An 18140-nucleotide genomic window follows, 5' to 3' on the forward strand; every position below is an offset into this window, starting at 1 on the left:
GGAGACAGAACAGACTGTCCAAGACTAACAGAGGGAAAGTTGCAGTTCTGACTAAATGGACCACTGGAAGTTAAATAACAACAAGTGTCACTGAAGACCCACAGCAAAGATGAATTCACCGCCACAATTTTCACTCAACAATTGGACCTACATCCACAGGAAAGCCAGAGGAAACTCTAAGGGGACCAATGCCACCCTGTCTCCTAGAAATTATATTTACAGAACATACAATTATTTTACAGCATAGACATTTTTATGAAAAGACAATGCCTGCTGGATTTCTAAAAATATAAGATACTGTGTAGCCTATAACAGATTGCAAATAAAATTCAGTGACAACATATGTTATCCAGCAAAATACCTGACAATAACCACTTGTGTCTACAGCCTTATTAAACTTTTTAGGGTTATGTTTCAGCAATAACAGAAAGGGTAGGGTACAACTTAGAGTCAACAGTGACTGAAACGCATTGCACTTAAAACTTTAGCACAAAAAAGTTTGAAAATGATTCTGTGTATCAAGCAGACAAGAGTACAGTCCAGAGGTGTAGCAGAAGAGTTTGCATCTTCAGTTTGCTTGAAAACAGACTTGGACAAGCCAGAGAAATACAAACGAACTCTTGCCTCTTTCTGTTTTAGGAGGACAACACACGCCTGAGTAGCTCATTTTCATTTTTGGCATTAATCCTTTATGTTGCGGCCTTCGTTCCTTGTTTATTACCAGCTGATGCTCCTTTCAACAGTCTGCCATCCACAGGCTGCCCTAACACTAGCAATTAACTCTAATTGCTCTTCCTCTTCAAAGAAAACATTTCTGTGCCTGGTGCTTTGATATTAAATTATGACTACAAATGTGATTGGGGCTGAGGAAGGAGGAAATTATAGAAATGCTCAAGGATTTGATGGGTGGGGGGGAACAGATCTTTTCATTTTATAAAGAGTAATGAAGTATGTCCACAGCTGTGTGGCCATTACTGGTTTAATGCCAAGCCAATACCATAGTCTCTTCTATTTTGAACATTTGTTATCAAATGTTACATAGTAAACCTTGTGAACTCATTAAAGACGACCTTTACGGCATTTTAAAGAACTTAAATCAGATTAGTTCATGATCAGTATTTTAATTAATCTGAAAATATTTTTGCCACAAATATTGATGCCATTTTGTCAATAATGGCAGCCAGTTAGCTCCCTATTTCTATTCATAAGCATCCAGATTACATGAACAGACAGGAAGGATATTTCCTTTGGAATTGAATGATCAGTGTTGCATAAGATTATATTCATTACACATCCTGCTCATAGGATCTGTCAATCAATATAAGGGAAATGAATCAACTATTTTAATAATCAATTGATTGTTTCAGGTTTTTTTCAAGCAAAATGCCAATTTTCTGGTAGCAAAAAAAAAAAAAAAAAAAAAAAAAAAAAAAAAAAAAATCAAATGTGACACTGTGCTGTAGATTCAGCATATCTTGAGGTTTTAGACCAAAGAACACACACATTCACATCACATTCAGTTCAGACAAATTATCAATGTCACTTGTTACACTTTTAAATGATAAATGGACTAAACTCTAAAGAGAATAGTTTGACTTTCCCTTGGGTTGTATTATTGGCTGAATCAAAGAAAAACAAGAAAAAGAAGCTGCTCAGTGAAGATGTGCATTGTTTCCATTGGGTATAGCTGAGCATTGAGGCAATGGCTCCACAGTGTCTCTATGGTCTCTCTCTCAACCATCCTAATCAGATCAGCTGCATCACCCCATCACTGCCACCTTAGTCAATAACAGACACTGTTGAAGTCCATTTTTAAACTAACAGCACCGGAACATTTATCTGTAATTTCATCGTGTTCCAAGTAAATGAGTCTTGGCTCGATGGCTGCAGCTTTAATTAACCTAATAAAACAGGGAGGCTCACCTTTGTTCTCCCAGTGCTGATAATAATGGCCCCCTTATTATAGGAAGACAATGTCACAACAAACATCCCTGATGAGTCACTCCTCTTTCAGGAAAACAGCACTACCACCTCTCCAGACTCCGACTCATACATGAAAAGCATTCAGAGATGTTTAAAGCTTTTAAAATGTCAATTTAAAAGAAAAAGACAAGAAAAAACTGACTCCAGGAAAAACATTTTACCTGACTTGAGATGCCCTGACACAAGATGGCTCTGATCCTTAATGTGAAGCGTCCAATCACAAACTGATTAAATAGGTATCCTTAGATAGATTTAAACATTAAACTATGCATGACACATGGCATATTCCCAGTAATGTTAAACCAGTCTAACACCACTTGGAATAAGATCATACAACTGATGCCGTTTCTCACAAAACAAGAGGTTTCTGTTCTGTCTGAACACTGTTACTCATTTACATAATATTGTCAAATTACGTCTGGATTTATGCAACCGCCTTAAAATTCTACTGAAAATCCTAATGTCAAATTAAGTAAACTATGCAGTGCACATACAAAGCAATTTCCTTATCAAAGCCAGGTCAGTACTACAAGTCCCATCGGAGGAAATCAATAAGTGAAATACAAAAAGGTAGAAAATCACAGGAGGCATAAGAAGATGCAGCCACACAGCTGAGCCTGAGTATGAAGAGCTCTCCATTTGAGATGCTCTTTCTTTATAAGTGTGGGTGCAGAGGTAATTAACCAACTGTAAGGTTTAAAAGCCACTTGGCCAAATAAATATGGTCTCATAAATGTGCTGTCAGAAGAGCGAAATTAAGGGGATTTTTTTTATTCCTCAAGCTTGGTAAAAAACATGCACAGTAATAATGTGTTCCCAATTATTCCATGAGCTGTAAAATGAAAGAATGAAACAATGAATGCAACTGTTCCAGCTATGCAGGACTTAGCAGAAGATTAGTGTAAGCTCACCTTTGTGTGTGAGAATCTGAGACAGAGCTTGATGTATAAACTTTACAACTAGACTGTTGAAGCAATCATCTATTCATTCAGGCTGACTTCTTCAAGCCGAACATCCTTCATCAAAGCATCTCTAGATCCTTCTTACATAAATAAATATGAATAGATGGCATCAGTCTTGTGAGTTCAATACTGTTTTACTCATTATGAAATGCACTTACTGTGTTGCTTAATGCTTTTACTGCTCTCACCAACTCAACATACACTTAAAAGCTTAGGTTTGTTTCTGTTTTGTTTTTTCAAAGCCGTGATCTTTCATGTGGGAAGCAGCAATTCATTTCCAGCAACCCTGCCAATAATTGTGCAGATGCAAAAATGGAGAAAAACAGGCCATGAGTCAGACAAAAGCCACATATAATGATGCAGTAAGAACTCAAGAATACTTCATTTGAGATAATTAACTGGTTCTTTTAACAGAGAACCCACACTTTCTTTCGCTCCATAAAAAAAGCTAGGCAATGGATTCACTGTGAATATTTTAAGTGTTCTACTATATTCTCTGAAGTTTAACAAAACTACTGTAAAGATCCTCATGGTAGCCTGGTAACAGAAGTTTATGAATATAGTTTTATAGTGGGCATACAGTATTCAAACTACATGCAAACTCATGAAAATGTATGTGAAAGCCTGTGAAAACTGCATCTAATTTTTACAGCTTTATCTAATGACTAATGTTTAAAAACAAAAATCCACTCTCTTTAATAGGTATCAGATGAATTAGATTGGAGGATACAATAAGTCACAGGAAAATGAGGACATTTGCAGGCTATGCCATGTGCTGCTCTCCACTTGTTTTTTGATCATGTCAAATTTCACAATTTGCATATGCAAAACAGGAAAGGATATATTAGGCTTTGCAGTGTTTCAGGTGAAACCAGTACTATTTAAAATGCTTTATGCAGCACTACAGAGAATAAACACTGATATGCATCTGTGTCACTGAGAATTTGCTGACATGTTAATAGAAATAAAAGGTCATAAATGTATTGGTGGAAATCATTACCTGAACAACCAGCTTGGATCATGTTTATTAGCTATTCTGTACCTTATTTTTGTTGTGTCTTTATATTTCACCTATTTTTGCTCTTCTTTCACAAAGTCAAATGTTTTTTAAGATGCAACCATTGCACAGGAGCCGCCACACTGTCACAAATGGCAGAACCAAATATCCGGGGTTTAAATGAAGAATCTTGTAGCCTGCAGGTGAGACTTGTCCCAAGACCCAGATAAACAGAAGATGAGCAGTGGCATCCCTGTATGAATGCTAATACTCCCTACAAAAGAAACTCCCATCAACACAGCATATGTTTCTTGAAACATAACTGATGAGTGAGCAGCAGTGTGACTCTGTGTCAGACCTGCAGGGATAAATACTGTATTTTTGTGGCCAGAAGAGAGGCTCACCCCCCACCCCTTGTTTTGGCTGGCAGATGTTTTCTTACCCATGGGAGCCTCTGGTTAATATCCATCCTGTTCCGCCTTGGAGAGGAGAGCCCCCGGCTTCCAAATTTAGAGACAGTATATGTCAGTAACTGACTATTTCTGGTCTCCACATGAGTTGTGTTGTTTTCTAACAAGTACATGCCAGAAAAAGGGAAGGCTTAAATTTGCCAAAATTACTATACTTTAATGTGATGCATGTTTTATTTAAAAACTGTTTGATTAATGGCATTTGTTTGCAATAATACTCTATACAGTTTCTCAGACATACTACGCATATTAAAAATATGTAATGAAAAAAATGCAAATTGGAATTGAAAACTAGACGTTTCCTGTCCCATTTTCATGTGGTGTACTAACATTGTGTATTACTTTATGGTTGGCATTTTAATTCACACTGGATTCAATCAAAAAACAGTTTTAAGCTGTTATGAGTGTAAGAGGCCAAAGCAAACTGATGAAACATGAAGTAAAATCCCTCTGGTAAAGCCTAGAGCAGACTATGGGACACACTGTCTGCTGGACTCCCAAGAAGCAGACAGCTGGAGGCCACAGATAGGGCCTCTCCAACCTATTTCAGTGAACTGAACAGAAATATATCCTGCAGAATGTACAGTAGCAGGAAGAATGGAAAGGTAAAACAGGACAGAGTATATGCAAGGTGACAGTCTGGTCTAAAGTCAGGCAGCATACTTTCAAAAATGCCGCAAAATGAAAACCACCCTATCCTACTTATGTCTTCAGAAGTAAGCAAGGTAAAGTCATATTTTATTCGACATCTGTTAGCAGATATATTGGTATTCGTGTTCATAGGAGCCAATAAGTAAAAAAGAAACCAAAGTAATGTAAAGTCAAAGACAGGTGCTTCAGCTGTTCTATTAACGGTGTTGGGTAGTTTGTCCACCAGAGTGCAGTGAGACTCCACTGCCAACACTGAACTTTCCACATAATGTGAGTTTTCCAAACGTGCCAGAGGCCCAGCTGACGGCTGCAGAGCACAATGGAGTGGGCATTTGTAGATCCATGTCTTCATGGTGAGGTGCTCGTTTTTACACGTAGTACATTCATGTAAATAAACCGCGACTTCTCATCTCCTCTGCTGCAGTTGGGTCATCCATGCCTGGTTGTGCCACATTAAAACACTCCTGTCCTACAGTAGGTGAGTGATGTAGGATATAGGTTGGTAAGATGGTTCTAGCAAGGAAACGTAATATTGTTTCCGCTTGTCATAATGGCTGACAATTTTTCTAGTTTATCTTTGTTTGTGTGCTTAATTAGATAGCCACCACCAATGTGTCTAATGAGTCATTAAAGTTTGGAAAAGATCAGGTGTTATAAACTACAGTATATCAGAATGACTATTACACCCAAGGAAAAACAATAGAAATAAGCAGGTGCACACAGACAGTCATCTAATGCAGTTCCACTAAATACCCCAATCCAAAGATACGATAAAGACATATGTCAAATGTTTAAAACGTCTGTTTTTTTCCCAGATTGAGAGACTCAATAGGTCTTTCAATTAGAGGCCAGGACATTAAGTATTAAGGCCCATGCACAGAGCAACCGAATCTTAGATAGAAAATTTGTGTCTTCATTCTTATGCATTACTATTTTGGCAGGAATGTAAGTTATGATGATGACATTCTAAATCCCAAATGTCTCAATGGCATAACTAAAATTTCCATATTCTGCAGTAGTGCAGGTTGTCAGATATTTGCATATATAACTGGCCTGTCAAACACCTGTCAGTCCCAACATCCAACTGACTGAAACAAACACTCTGCAAATTAGGCTCAGGAAAATTCCAAAAGATGCAAGATGAATAGACTCAAACTGCATTCATGTTCACATGAAACAAGTACAAGCATCAACCACAGAACTTTTTACTAAATCCTAAAAGAAATATATAAAAAAAAAATTCCCAGTTGCACTGACCCTTGTGGGTACATGCAACCAAACCCAACTGACCTCCTACATGTGTTTCTGAATATCCCGAACTATACAAAAATAAGTTACCATCAAAAGGAGACCAAATCAAATGTTATCTTAGGTCAAAATTCATAGTATGCCTGATAAAACATAGCCCCAGCACACAGCCCCCCATAACTACCAACTACCAGCTTCTAACTGCATCTCAAAGCCTAGAATAAGCTTCCATTGTCAAACTTTGCAGTTTGTAAGTTCAACAGGCCAAAAACAAGAAGTAAAATTATTAATATGACAACACATCAGAAGGCACATTGTTAAGCTTGACACAAAAGTGAGGCAGCTGGAGCATCATTAGGTCTTTTCTCATTTCTACATCTACTGCATCTACTGCTAAACCTGTGGAAAGACATAAAAATCAAGCTATTTGCAAGAAAATAAACACTTTGCTCATTAACATCCTTGTACATGTGTGAAATGTTGCGTTGCCATGATTTTGATTGTTGAGAAAATTACATTACTCTGAGGTTGCCAAGTTGCTGGGTTGCAGCTGATGCCAAGTGACGGTGTTATTTTTAACATGTATGCCTTTTTGTTTTTTTAGCTTATGACACATTTTACAGAAAAGAAAAGAAAAAAAAAAAACTGTGTGACTCTGAGATGGTCCAGAGCTTCTGTTTTTGGATATCTACTATGATTGGACACATTGCTTGTTCTTTTTCTGCCACTTTGGGTTATTTTCTCTCCAACTTTAAGGAACCCTGACTCTCTGTAACCCAGTGTGACAGCCTGTCTTTTCCCCCTCAGACCTCAGCACTAGCCAGTAATTTCACTCTGGAAATCTATCACTATGGCCACAGACGAGTGTGTGCGTCTATTTTTCTGTCAAAGATATAACTTCTCTGACTCTGGCTGTCTTTCCACTTTAGAAAAAATTTGCAGGTTTTATCTTGGAGTCTTTAATGACTATAAAAATATACATAAGAAAGGAATAGATCAAGAAAAGGAGCAACAAGAGGCAGAAACTAAGACAAAAACAGCAGCAGTCTCGAACAAGCGGGTAAGTGGACTAAACAGAGTGATAACTACAATTGGATGTTTTTATTTCTGGAAACCTTTGTGACGCACATGTGTGGGTAGATGTGCATACAGTATATGTTTATGTACGTATCTGTGTGTGTGTGTGTGTGTGTGTGTTTCTAAGATGTTGCATTCTTGACAGCAGTGAACATACCTTACATATCGTCACCATGGTTACAGTTGTGTTGTTCCTAACATGTCCCTCATTAACTGGCCTCATACTCAGTCATGGTATGTCGGTGATAGGAAAGGAGAAGAACTGACAAAGGATATACCCAGTTTTTCACAGTAGTATTAGATATCTCCTAAATCACACACTAAACAAGAATTTAACCTTTAAAAAGTGCAGGTAGTGACTGACTCACTTTTTCCCTTCAGGTTTAATGTAGCCATGTATGTGTTTGCTGCTGAGACCATTCACTACTACAATCCCATACAATCTTTCATACATAATCGCTGCCCTGGCTACTTTCCACACATGCTGAACTGCTGACTGTGTGCCAGAGAGGCTGCTAGGAGGCTTTGAGGCTCCCTGGATTCATTCCTGAACCAGAAACCAAGTCTTAACACTCAATCTGTCTTTTGAAGTTGTGAGGAATGGCCAAAATGTCCTCACAATAACGGTATCAAACTAAATCACAAAATACATATACTGTATATCTCTCTCTCTCACACACACACACTTCATCAGTCCCTCTGACTGAGCAGATGCTGATTAATCATCCTCAGCTGACATCTGCAGATTATTGAGGCATCAAAACAGTTGAATAAATCAGGAGTCCCAGAGAAAGACCCCACTCACCCTGGGTTATCCAGCAAAATATCAGCAGGAGACATTTTTATTAGATCATAAATAATTCCAGCAAAGTATTTTAGTATGCTTCAGATGTCAAATGCACTATCAGAGCCTACAATCTGAGACGGATGCTACAGTTGGCTGTTTTTCTAACTGCCACTAATGATGATAATCTCAATTACAGTTAAATGGAGTCCAGGTAGCGGTCATTGGCCTTCTTGGGGTAAAACAAAGATGAATGATTATGACATAATAAATTTAAATGGTTAATGAGTTGTCTAACTAGTCAGACATTTACCAGATGAAGAACAAAACTAGTGTAAGAGGGACAGAAATAGACAAAGCTTGGGAAACAAAACATATGTACAGCCATCCACCTGCTGCCTGAACACTTGCTCACTCAGCATGCTGGGAGATCCAGCAGACATGTGCAGACTGGCCTGCACAAAGCTTTATAAGAGAGTTGAAGACCACAGACAAGATTTACTATCATGTAAGTACAGTTATTCTCCACTAATCCCATACAGAGACCAAATCCAAGAACAAATTGCATGTAGACCTTCTGAGTGTAATCCATGTGAATACACACCTTAACTGCTGTCCAAAAACTATTAAAGACATGCCAGTGAGCCACACACACACACACTTTATCCCACAAAGAACACAGTACCTAAAGGCTGATAACAGCATCCATGTGACCTCTGCTCTGTTTACACTGCTCAGCTACAGAAGGAGCTAGTGTAGAAATCTCAAATTTATAAAACAACAACATTAATCCTTAGAAAAGAAGATGATCATACCCTCACTGCATAGGTAAACCTTCACATATGAATTTACCATGATAAAATATTTGCAGCAAATGGGCAGCAGAATGTGTGCAGCATAATAATCTAAAACTGAAAAGGCAGGTGCAAACATAAGCCTGGGATGAGAGACACAAAGAGGATAAAATGAAGTGGAACAGAATAATGGGATCACTTCGGCTCCCTGGATCGATTCCCTGCCACACCCCATTAGTCATAGAAATTATGCATGGCATGAGAGAAGAAAAAAAAAAAGACACTTTTGGATGCTCTTAATTACAAAACCGCTCCCTTCATCTCCACAGGTATGCAGGTGCCCTGCTGTTACATCAGTCTGCTTTATCGCTGCTTTTGCTCACTGAGACTGTGTGTGTTGAAAAGGAGAAGGAGAATAAATAATGTGTGTGTGCTGTGTATCCTACAAATTTCAGAGAAGAGGAAACTAATCCAGGTATGTCCAGTATATCAGGTATATCAGGAAATATCTTCTCTCAGACGGTGGGAGCATTGTTCTTTCTAATTATACTCTAGATGCTCATTGACAAAAGTTATTTTCTACCTTAAAAATGGTGGATCAATGACAAATTCTAAAATTCGGGGGGTTTTGGCATTTTGATATAATCATAACATGTATAATGTACAACTTACATTTTCTGCACAATAAAAACATGCCTAAAGTCACAGCAATTAATTTTAATGTCTGGTGTCCAAATAATAATAATAAATAAAATAATAAAAGAACTAGATGAAAACCTTACACAATAATGGATTTTTATCCAGGACATTTGAAATACCTGCCAACTTAAACCTGCATTTTAACATCATCACTCTAGTTTAGTATTCATACGTTTTCTTTCATACATTCAGAAATTCAAGCTAACAAAACTTATGTTTGCAGTAACTGCAGGATAAAAGCTGGGGCTTAAAACATGATATACACCTTGCATCAGTTGGTTCCTATCCAAAAACACATATTAAGACTCTGTGGATCTAAATGCATTAACATGCATTGTTTTAGGAAGCAAACGCTCCATTAAAGTACATCCCTTAATAGGCTACTTCATTTTCAAAGCCAACAATAAACATCTTGTCAATTACATTTGTTCCACCATTGCACAATTTCTTCACTGGGGCCCCTTGATCAGAAAACAAAATGCATGTTCTTGTATTCTGTTAGTACAACTTCTCTTGAACATATAAAGTGATTAAAAAAGAAGAACTGAGTTCAGTTTGTGTGACAAGGAGCAAGACAGAGCAAGGTTGTATAAGAAGATGTTAAAGTACTTTAAAATGAAGACTGGCAAGCCACAGAGCACTAACGTTCAGAGTGAAGGTGACCAGGACAGGGCAGAATTAATTAGATGTCATGTGCAAAGCTGATGTCTTGCTTATTGCTACTGTGATCAATTTTACACACTGGCAGCTCTAAGTGGCAGCGTGAGTTGAATGAAAAGTAATGTACAGTAAAGTACTGCAATGGCAATTAATCTACTTACAAGAAATTCAGTTTTACTAAGTGAGTCGGAATTTTTTTTTACACTGCAGAGCAGGTTAGTGAAGTGCCAAAAGAAAGTTCACAATGTTGTAGAAGCCCCAATAGAAACGATGACTTGTTGGGATTTCCTTTTTGTTACGGTACCCTAAATGTCTCCTTGGGTCCAATTATAACAGCCAGTTGCAGGCTAATGAATATGAAAATGGCATAAACTAAGCGTAAAAATGAGGCAGAGAGGAAAAAAAGAGAGAGGGAGAGGCAACGTGGGGCACATTTATCCTGTTTATTAATCAAGAAGTCCCAATCCTCCAACTGAATACTGGTTGTAATGACCCAAAGGCTATTACTGTAGAGCTATTATTACTGCTCAGACACACAGGAGTCACCTCAGTGTAATGAGGAAGCCCATTACAATGATCCACTAGGGTGGTGCTGCTGTACGTGGCTTTAAGCCCCAGTTTGTTTAAGTTTAGAACAGATGAATCACAGAAATCAATGTGAAGTCTTTTTTTGTCTGTAAGCCAGAAGCTGCATACATGTATGTGTGCTGTCCTGATAATGCAGTGTGTTACTGGCACAGTCGTCCTTCAATCTGCAAATGTGTTTCAAATTCCTTCTCATACTTTACAACATTTGGGTGCTTCTACAGTGACTAGCAGTCACAACACCTTAAAACAAAAGCAGGTCTGTGTACTTGGATTGGCTCCAGCAAACAGGGAGTCTGGAGAATATAAGGAGGAAGATGGATGGAAAAAAAATTCACCGGCCAATTTATCAGCCAATGCTTACAAAACAAGAAAAATATGCTTCTGAGGTTTTTCGGGGTGTGAATCATTTTGGGTAAAATGGAATTACTATGTTTCTATTTCGGAGCTCTGCATTGACCTGAAAGTCTTCATTCCCATTTGTTGTACCTCAATGTGTACTGCTGATGACCAGACGTTAAAGGCAACTTTAAAGCAACCTCTATTTTTGATGTCTGATTTAGATGCATCTGATTCATTATTCAGCTGTGCTATAAAAAAATATTTGTTTTATTTTATTTTGGCTGGTTATGTTAGGACATTGTTTGCTATCTTAAATATCAAATTCCTGAAAGAATCACTGGAAGTGCTGAATGTTACACTGGTCCTGTGGTTGCAGTACAATTTTTTTATGATGGGGGAAAAAGCTGCACATTTACCAGTTTTAATTGAGTGCATATTGTATTGCTGTCCTTTTCTTTGTTTGATGCATTGATTTCAACTTCAGAGAAAAGATCCACAGTCCAGGGATTTCTTTCTTTCAGTTATATTCCTCTACACACAAAGCTCACATCACTATTTAATGCCCCTTTCTGTGGGAGAGTGGACAGGGAGTTCTAGGCTTTAAGATTCAGCTTTCATTCCTTTGCTTCGTGCCAGTTCTGTTTTGTTTGTCTTCAGTCGGGTTCAACTACAGCATACCTGTACATCACAGAGAATTAGCATGGAGAAGAGGGGAGTTACACGTTGAGTTCTTAAAGCTCCCTCAGTTCTTGGCACTTTAGATAAGAGGATAATCAGACCCTTCCTCAATTAGGTCAGAGACAGGCTGCATTTACCTGCGTAAACTCACACTGAGTCTCACAGGAGGCTTTAGGACACTTACAAACGTGCTCCGGTATAGTCGAAAAGAACAAAAGATCTGCTTTACTTCATACTACATTTAATGAGTGGAGCAATGAAGAGAGAACTTTTCCCAGACTTGGGTTAATCCATGGATTTAAGGATCAGAAGTATTCAAATTTACTTCAGTGTACTGAATCCATTCAACTTTATGGCCACCAATTACATAATGCATGAAAGCAGATCTAAGTAAATGAGCCCTACTCCATCCATCCACTAAACTACAGTCACCATCACACATAAATTATACATAACAAGGCCACCACACTATTTCCTCATAATGGAAAAATAAAACAATAACTGAGGAAGCACTCAGAGCTAGAGAGGGAAATGACACCAGGGGGTGACAGCACAATCATTAAATAAATCCTAAACTCATTAAATAAGATTATTGAAAAAAACTTTTTATTTGTGTAAAATGTTTTGGTTATGCTTAAAGTGTTACAAATGCCGAACTCTTTTGCTGTCTGTTTATTTTGCATCATTTTGTCTAAGCACAAGAAATAGACAATATGGTAAGCATTTCTTGACAGTTTACCATTGTTGAGCTGCAAAGGTCCACTGTGGATGCCAAAAGAAAAATAAATTAGACATGAAAATTAGATGGAATTTGAAGTTACATAATTGGCTTTGCTTTCACTCCATGAAACCACACACTGTTTGAATTCAATCTTCAAAGTCATGAGAGGATTATAGCTAATGTGCATTGTTGGCATGAATGACAAATACAGGAATACAGCAGTCTGTTAGTCTGGCACCATTGTTGTGATAGTCTGAGTAAATGATAGGGAGCCGTTATCAGCGTGGGACACATTCATAATGAACTTGATATATTTAGAGCTAACAATGCTGAATTCAGCTTTGCTGCACAGGGGCAGTGCTGAATGCCAATCATGCAGTGTAATGTGGCAAGATATTATAAAAAAGTCACTAACACATGCATATGCAGAGTACTGGGCTGATGTGGACGGCTGCTGAAAATAAAACAAAAGTATTCCGTTGCATTTAGAGCCTTATTTAGAATAATTTGTGATATTAAGAACAAGGTATTTTGGAAATATTCCACAACACAGGTAAACATTAGTTTGCATTCCTCCCAGCCGAGCTGAATCTCATTTGACAAGTGTGCAGCTGTAATCAGAAGTTGCAGCCGTAAGTCTCTTGAGTGTTTAGGTTTTGTTTAGAGCTCCACTAAACAGCATATTTATTAAGGCTCATTTTGTGGTCTAGCCCTCTCTGGGCAGATGATGTGGTGGGCAAAGAATTTCAGACTTATGTAGCATGGTCTTACAGCAACAACAAAAGGTAGGGGTGTCCAAATTATACAAACTTCAGCTGTCATGATTTTTCTAGTACGCTGTTCATTTGCACATCTTCCCTATTTTGTCCATGTGTCTTGACATAAAAGCTGCACCCTGTTCTCCATGGTTGAATGGAAAGCTATTTATGAAATAACAGGGTGACATGCAGCCGGGAGCATTGTTTTGGTACAGCAGGCTGCCTGGCTGCAGCTAGTGGTGGTGCTCGGGTGGTTACCATGGTACGTCCACAAACTAAAGGAAACCTTCCTCCTGCTTCAGGATGTTAACCTCAAAAAACTTTGCCAGACATCACCAGAGAGTCCATTTCTCTAACTCATGCTGCAGAGTCAAATGTCCAAGTCAAACTGGAAATGTGCAAGATGAAAAAAATGTCAGCAACTGAAATAATGTCTAAGTATTTATGTGTTATGGGGTTTGGCATGTACTGAAAGGCACATCACTTTTGCCAATATGTACAGATACAGTCTTGCTTTCTTTTCAATGAAAAGATAATCATGTATGCAAAGACAATATTCAGGATTACTTTTAGTTGGAAATCCCTGCCTCACAACCTGCCTCAAATAGCAGCAAGTATCATTAACTCCCACAGTGAATGAGTAGATGCAATGAATGTAACATGCATCTAATCTACAGTAAATCACTTCCACTTGACATTTATCACTACAACAATGGAAGTTTCCTGCCATCAGCTTTTTCTACTCTAATGACTTGAGCCAAAATGCTTTGGGTAATTTTCTACAAATGTTTACAAAAAGAGAAACATAGCTTCTGAAAGCATCCAGGGGTGGATTATACAGTTCAGTGTTTTCATTTTCTGTGGTAATTGAGCTTGCCACATTCAATCTAACCACTGCTTCTTTCTCCTGAATTTGGTTGATGTATGCATTTGCATTTCAGTGACATCTGCTGAGCTGTTTAATGACCACATCTCATCTCCTGATCTTGAGCTATTTTAATAATCACTAAGTGGAAAAAAGGAGATGAAGTCACTTTGTTAAACTACTGCTTGCCTGTAAAACAGGGGGAAAAAAATTGGTGCAACTAAACCACCCAATTAGTGTAAGGATTTGTAAATAAAAGCAGAAATATAAAGGTAAACTGCTCAGACACAGCACCACAAAAGCACCAGATTCACATAATGTAACAATGTCTGAGGTGGAAATTTCTATTAAATAATGTCCCTGGATTTACAGCTCATTGCAGAAACACAAATGTGTCGTAACGTCCTTGCTTGCGCTGTTCATATCTGACATTTTCCTTCATATTAAATGTTGACGGTACATCTGCACAGACAGCACACACAGGCACAGACAGCACACACAGGCACAGACAGCACACACAGGCACAGACAGCACACACAGGCACAGACAGCACACACAGGCACAGACAGCACACACAGGCACAGACAGCACACACACATGCACAGCCACACATTAACTGTCAGTGAGCTCACAGCTTGTATCGCTTGTGAACCAGTGTCACTAGCTTTTATTAAACATGACAGCCAACAAACACGACGGTGAGAAAAGATGTGAGGACACACAATACGCATCCACCGCAGCGTACCACACACACACCTGAATTCAGATGTCTTCAGTTGTTTCTTTCCCACTACACCACAGTTTATATTGTCTTGCTGTTTATACGTCAGATATGAAACTTTCTGTTTTGCATGCAAAGCTCTTGGATCAGACTGAGGTCTGAAAATGGAATTTCATACCATTATTTTTGGCAGAAGAACGATGTTGAGCTCATATGCATATAGGAAAGTCACTTATCAAAGGCTTCGTGCTTAAGAGCTTTGTACTACCTGCTGCTTCCTCAGAAGATAAATGATAAACAAAAACACTTCACGAGGCTGTAGTGGAGAGGATAATTCGGCTCTTGTGGTAGCACAATATAGTGTAGCTTATAGTTTTGAAAAATGCTCAGACAAATTGACTGAAGTGTGTGTTGATTTACATAGTAAATGAAACAGAAACTGATTTCAATCAAACCACATTAGGATTTTAGTCAAAATGCATGAAAATCATGAAAACGAAACAAAATCTCAGGGACTGCTCTTAGTTGAAGGTGTAATGTATTTCTCTCCTCTCTTTAACCTGCTCTAGATTCTATGAAAAGACAATTACCCACGTCAGGCCGAATCTTTAAATGTCTCTCATTCACTGCCACAACTTGGCTCTTTTGCATCCATGATTAAATCATGTGTCTGTGCAGTCAAAGTGGAATAGAAGTCAGTCACACATATCCATCAATAAACTGCCTGTAGTCAACTAAACTCAACTGGAATGAAAAGACTCAATATGTGTATGTGGAATATATGACTGATATTTCATCTCACGGTTCTACAGGACTGAACGATGCAGGAGATCCTTCATCCCCACCACCCCCATCAACCATCTACAACACAGACAGTGGCAAATGACTCACTAATTAACTAACTAATTAACTACAACACAACCTGAATTTCCCCCTTGAGGATGAATAAAGTTTATCTTGTCTTTACACCTTAATGCTGATGTGGTGCAGACCTAACCAAGAATATAAACTTAAGAACAAACGTCAGAGTGGATATTCCTCTAATGATGACCTGAATGTGAGGTACAAGGAGAAAATGTGAAAACATACATCTTATCAGGCTATAGGTACATATCAAATTTCCCATAAAGTTAATGTTACAAGACGATTGTTGACTGTTACTTTGTTTTAATTTGCAAAAACAACAAAGCAATGAAAACCAATGGTCTAGTGTGTTTGTTGTCCTACACACTGTAGACAGAGGGATAAAATGGTAAACAGTGAACAGCCAAACAACACAGAGATCAATAGACGCTAAAAGGGTCATTCTTAGAAAGGCCAGACCACAAAGCTGCACCAACACAGAGGAAGTTTGCACATCCAGTGCAGCCTACAACATACATGACTCCTGAAACACACGTTTCAGTGAACCAGCATGGGAACACGATCAATTCAAGGCCTAATTGGCACAAACCGACCACAGGCGACTGGTCAGAGCCAAACACATCAAAAAACAACGCGCACATTCCTCCCCAGCAGTAAATACTCACAGCTCGGTGAAGGTGACGCTGTGATCTCTGGCGTCTCAGCGGAGAATCATCCTTTTGGGAAGAGGAGTCAAGCTGCCAAACTCGTCTTCTGGTTCAATTTTTAGCGTCTCGTTTGCATCAGTTTCTATTTGCATTTCCCAACAAACTCACTCTCCAGCACGATGACACTGCTGAGGAGCTAATACTGAAATACGTAAGTCCCAAATTCGACGAACAAACATTTTGCCACAGGAGTGAAACGGTGGACGGCTCATACACTTTAAATTGACCGCCTTCATACTGAAGGGTGCGTTGGATATATGTCACACTGAGTGCGGGTGAGCGCACCAGCACGACTGGGATTGTTTTGTGACCAAAGAGCTTCCACTCCCCTGACATGTGTTCATGATTATAGTGACACTGGAATATGAGTCTTTTTTTAAATTGGGAAGGTGTTTTATTTATAAATGGACAACATGGAAACAATAATTCTGTTTGATCAAGAATGATTATCATGTGGAAAGAAACACAAAAAACACACATTATTCCAAGATCATCTAAAGAACAATACAATAAAACCTGGCCCTTACAGCATATACTCACATGTATCATATACAATAACACAAACATTTGATTGGGGCAAACATGTTTCTTCAAAAGACAGAGGGAGGAAGACAACCTTTATTGTTCTATTTTATAAGAAGGTTTTATGTCAGATTTGTACCTTCAGACTATTGTGTGATGCAGTTCAGAATAAAGGTCTATAAAGGTGCCAGTACTCTCTTTGGTCTTCTGAAATCGTTACACCTACAGTTGTTTTTACACTTTGACAAAACCATTCGGTTCGTCTCCGAATCATCACCCGTCTGATATTTTCCAACTTCCTAAATGCACCTTGGGCAAATAATGGTGTTGAATTAGGCTGCAGTGATGAGGCTGTGATCATCCAGCACTCATGTTGCTGGGCTGCTCTCTCCAACGACTGAGCAATAGTGTTGGTATTTTCAAAGTGCAGCACCAAATATCTTATGAAAAATGTTTATCTAGCATGTTGCATTGATACACATTTATCAAAACCCCTTTCCTGTAGGCCTCCTCTAAATGATGCACAGACTCATTTGTTCACTAATGAATTTGTTAAAACAACACCATCTTTATCAAAAACATGCACAAAGTGTTGATCACACACTGATGCAATGACAGACTAAGACAGTCTGAGCAGAAGCACACAGCTCCTCTTTCCTCGGCTGCTGTCCCGAGTTGGCCTGGAGGGTGGATCGCTGAGATGCTGCAAACTCTTAACATGTATGACAGCAGAATGACATCACCTGTCAGAGACGACGAGGTCCGTGACTGTGATATGATCTGTCATTAAAAAAGATTTCTGTCTCTTCCTGTTCTCTCGTTTAATTCTTGTCTGGCATTAAATGTTGAACAGAAGGACAGAAGAACTACCCAAAACATTCTAGCATTTGAACTCATCATAAAGTGCAGTATGTCTTATTGCACTGCATTGTATGTTTGGCATGGACTTTGTTTTGTTTGCATCATACATGTTAATAAAAGCTGGATGTCACAAACGCTCAAAATAAACAGATGGTGTGTGAAGAACTGTGCAATTCCCTTGAGCATAAGCT

This window comes from Mastacembelus armatus, chromosome 14, assembly GCF_900324485.2.
Source record: "Mastacembelus armatus chromosome 14, fMasArm1.2, whole genome shotgun sequence".
NCBI classification, from domain to species: domain Eukaryota; kingdom Metazoa; phylum Chordata; class Actinopteri; order Synbranchiformes; family Mastacembelidae; genus Mastacembelus; species Mastacembelus armatus.